The following is a 4,601-nucleotide window of genomic DNA, read 5'->3' as shown; positions in this document are numbered from 1 at the left end:
TAAAAATGTCTGCAAGCTACTCTTGTGAACTGCAGAAAGCTAACTGCACGTCTCCTTCTTCAATCACACTTTGAATAAAGTGATACTTTATGTTAATGTGTCTGGTCCGGCTATGAAAAACCGGATTCTTTTCCATGGCAATAGTTGATTTGTTGTCACAATGAAGTTGTAGACTTCCCTCTTGTTTCTCTCCAATGTCTGCTAATATTCTTCTCAATCAAAGTGATTGTTGTGTAGCCAAACCAACTGCTAAATACTCAACTTCAGCTGAAGATTGTGCCATAGTATCTTGCTTCTTTGAGCACTAAGAGATCACACCTGAACCAAGGTTGAATACATAACCTGAAGTCCTCTTCATATCATCAACACTTCCGGCCCAATCATTATCACAATATCCTTTAACTTCAAGTTTAGAATTCTTCTCAAATCTGATTCCATGCTCAATGGTTCCCATTACATACCTTAGAACTCTTTTTGCTGCCCCGAGATGTAAATGACTTGGTTTACTCATGAATCTTGAGAGTAAGCTAGCAGCAAACATTAAATCGGGCCTTGAAGTTGTAAGATAAAACAAACTTCCAACCAAACTTCTATACATGCTTGCATCTACTAATCTTCCACCATCTTCCTTCTTTAATTTGTCACTCACCACTAAAGGAATATCAATAGGTTTGCATCCATACATGCCAAACTTTTTCAAAATATTTTCGGCATATCTCTTTTGACAAATAAAAACTCCATATTCATCTTGGTAAACCTCAATACCAAGAAAATGATGCAACAAGCCAAGATCACTCATCTCATATTTTTTCATCATTTCTATTTTAAAATTTTCAATCATTTTCTTGTTGTTACCCGTATACACCAAATCATCAACATAAAGGGCAACAAGAAGGATATCATATTTACCTTGATGCTTCACATACAAGGTAGGATCACTTTGACTTCTTTGAAATTCTTGCTGAATGAAGTAGTTGTCAATTTCACTATACCACGCTCTAGGGGCTTGTTTCAACCCATAGAGATATTTCTTCAACTTGTAAACTTTTTCCTCCTGGCCTTTAGTCACAAAGTCTTGAGGTTGCTGCACATACACCTCTTCTTTTAATTCTCCATTCAAGAAAGTTGACTTCACATCAAGTTGGTACAAATTCCAACCTTTTTAAGCTGCTAACGCAATGATTGTTCTCACGGTGTCCAAACGTGCAACCAGAGCAAAATTATCACCATAGTCGATTCCAGGCTATTGTGCATAGCCTTTGACTACTAACCTAGCCTTGGCTCTTTGGATTGAACCATCTGGATTATGTTTCAATTTGTACACCCACTTTACTCCAATAGCTTATTTGTCATTTGGCTTTTCAACTAGCTGCCATGTTTTGTTCTTTTCAATTGCATTTATTTCTTCTTGCATCACATTCCTCCAAACATCTTCTTTGATTGCTTCATCAAAATTTTCTGGTTCCACAACACAATAGTTTCACCTTGCATAAATATCACTCAAGTCCTTTAATTTTATTGGAGTTGAGCTGGGAGATGATGAACTTGAAATTGGTGAACTTGGAGAGGATGAAGAACTTGGTGTACATGGGGTTGGTTTCTCATTTTCAGTTGCTGGATTTTGTTGTAATAAAATTGCAAGAACTGTTTTCTCCTTCATTTTGTCTTCTTCCCAATTCCAAGAAGCCTTCTCATCAAATACAACATCCCGGCTAATAATCACCTTGTTTGTCTTCAAATTGTAAAGTCAATAGCCCTTTGACATGGAACTATAGCCAATAAAGACACATCTTTCACTTGTTTCTTCCAGCTTTGTCCTCTTTTGTTTAGGAATTTGAGCATAGCAAACACACCCAAAAACTTTAAGGTGGTTAACCGAAGGTATTCTTCCACTCCAAGCTTCAAATGGAGTCTTATTCCATACAGCCTTTGTTGGACATCTATTCAGCAAATACACAGCAGTATTAATAGCCTCAGGCCAAAAGGTTTTAGGCAAACCTTTCTCAAGTAGCATAGACGTCGCCATCTCCGTCAAGGTTTGGTTCTTTCTTTCAGATACGCCGTTTTACTGAGGTGTATAGGCAACAGTGAGTTGTCTTTCAACGCCTTCATCTTCACAAAATTTGTGAAATGCATTCGAGGTGTACTCCTTCCCCCTGTCACTTCTCAACATTTTTATAAACCTACCACTTTGTTTCTCAACAAAAGCTTTAAATTTCTTTAAAATTACAAAAACATCATATTTTTGTCTCATAAAATATACCCATGTCATGCGGGTAAAATCATCAATAAACAAGATAAAATACCTGTTTTTTCCATGAGACAAAGTATTCATAGGACCACACACATATGTGTGTACAAGTTCCAACCCTTGTTTGGCTCTCCATACTCCTTCCTTTGGAAATGGTTGGCGGTGGTGTTTGCCAAGCATACATCCTTCACACACACCATATTTTTCTTCAATTATTGGCAGCCCATACACCATCTTCTTTTGATAAAGCAACTTGAGACTATTGTGGTTCAAGTGCCCAAGTCTCTTGTGCCATAAACAAGAGTCATTTTCTTCTCTAGCCATCATGCTGGATTTTTTTCATAATTAAGAGAAAGTGGAAAGCTTCTATTACTGGTCATTTTTATAACAACAACATTTCTTCTCTTTGAATCAAAAATTCTGCACTCACGATTCTCAAAATTTAGAGAATAGCCATGCTCCAAAAGATGTCCAATGCTTAGCAAGTTCTCATCCAACTCTGGAACATAAAGAGTGTCATGAATGACTTTGCTTCATTGCTTTGTTGTAACTCCAATGTTGCCTTTTCCTTTTACTTCAACATGTTCTCCATTTCCCGATTTAACTTTTGAGCCAAATGAAGAATCAATGTTTATAAAAGCCTCTTTCTTTCCGGTCACATGGTTGCTACAACCGTTATCCAAATACCACACATTTTTATCTTCTTGAAATGCTTTTTGACATGCAAAGAACAAATTGCCTTCATCATTTTCTCCTTCTGCAAATGAAGCATGTTGTTGATTGACAAAACGACAATCCTTTTGAATATGCCCGAATCTCTTGCAATTGTGACATTGTGGTTTGCCCTTGTTTCAGCAATCATTCTCGTTGTGAGTGTTACTCTTACAGATTTTACACCATTTATTTGATGCTCCTTCATGCCATCTTCCGCAATTTGAGCCTCTTCCTCGTGAGTTTCTTCCTCTGCCCATGCCTCTTCCAAATCTGCCACCTCTAGAAGACTCACCTCTATTTTGTATTGGGGGCTTATTTTCACCATTGTTGGGATGAATGTTGAGTTTAGATTGAAAGGCACTCTGAACTAATTTTTCAGAGTGTCATAACAATCTTTGTTCGTAGGACCTCAAAGACCCCGTCAACCCTTGAACAGACATAGTTGATAGGTCCTTAGTTTCTTCTATAACAGCCACCATAGGATCAAATTTTTCTGTCAAACTAATCAGAATTTTATCAACAATTCTGTGATCATCTATTGTATCTCCATGTGACTTTATTTGATTCACCAATTCAGAGAGTCTATTAAAGTATTCATTCAAACTCTCATTTTCTTTCATTCTTTCATTTTCATAGTCTCTCTTAAGAGATTGAAGCTTCACAATTCTCACCTTTGAGTCTCCTTCAAACTCTTGTTGTAGAATATTCCATGCTTCCTTTGATTGTGTTTGCTCTCATAATCCTTGGGAAAATGGATATGGAGACCTCTCTTTGAATCATCTCGAGAACTCCAGCATCTGTGATCTTCTTTTTCTTCTTCAATTCTTCAAGTCGTTGGCTTGATTCTTCAGCCTCTGTTGGTGTTAGCTATTCATACCCGTTTTGGACGAACTCCAAGACATCCAAAGAGGTGAATAGAGTCTCCATTTTAACAGCCCAAAATCATAATTTTCTCCTTCAAACAAAGGAACTTTAACATTGCTATAAACTATAGAAGAGTTGCTTGTGGAAGCCATTTTTTTTCTACTGCAGCTGCAAGGATCTGCAGCTCTGATACCACACTGTCGGTGGTATTCTAGAAGTGGTATATGATAAATTATATTGCTGCAGAGTTTAGAGTAAGAAAATATATATTTTTGAATACTCTTATATTATTGAATCTACCACACACTCACTTTTATATAGGCTTAAAGGAAACTGACATAGGAGACAAAAAGTTGGTAATCAAGATGAGGACTCTTTGGTTCTCTCAATCTTAATGATACAACTCTACCATAAATCTAAATAAAGACAATTATTATAATGTAATGGTTATAATTCTCTCATAATATATACTAAAGATGGTGGTTATAACACATTAATTTTAACAGTACCATTATCTGTAACGATGGCTTAGGGAATTCTGTATCATGCCAGGACATTTCTTTTTAAAAACTTCATGATATTCGTTATTGTCATGTTTGTTAATGCATTTTCTTCTATCCATTTAGTGAAGTAATATATTGCCACAATCAGGAACTTGAGTTGCCTTAGGGCCTGGGGTGATGGTCCTACGAGGTTCGTTCCCCACAGCGAGAAAGGCCACGATGCAGTTAAGAAGTGTAGCTCGGACGGTGGTGTGTTATATATGTCCTTG

Source organism: Lathyrus oleraceus, chromosome 6, assembly GCF_024323335.1.
Source record: "Lathyrus oleraceus cultivar Zhongwan6 chromosome 6, CAAS_Psat_ZW6_1.0, whole genome shotgun sequence".
NCBI classification, from domain to species: domain Eukaryota; kingdom Viridiplantae; phylum Streptophyta; class Magnoliopsida; order Fabales; family Fabaceae; genus Lathyrus; species Lathyrus oleraceus.
Note: the sequence above shows the minus strand (reverse complement) of the source record.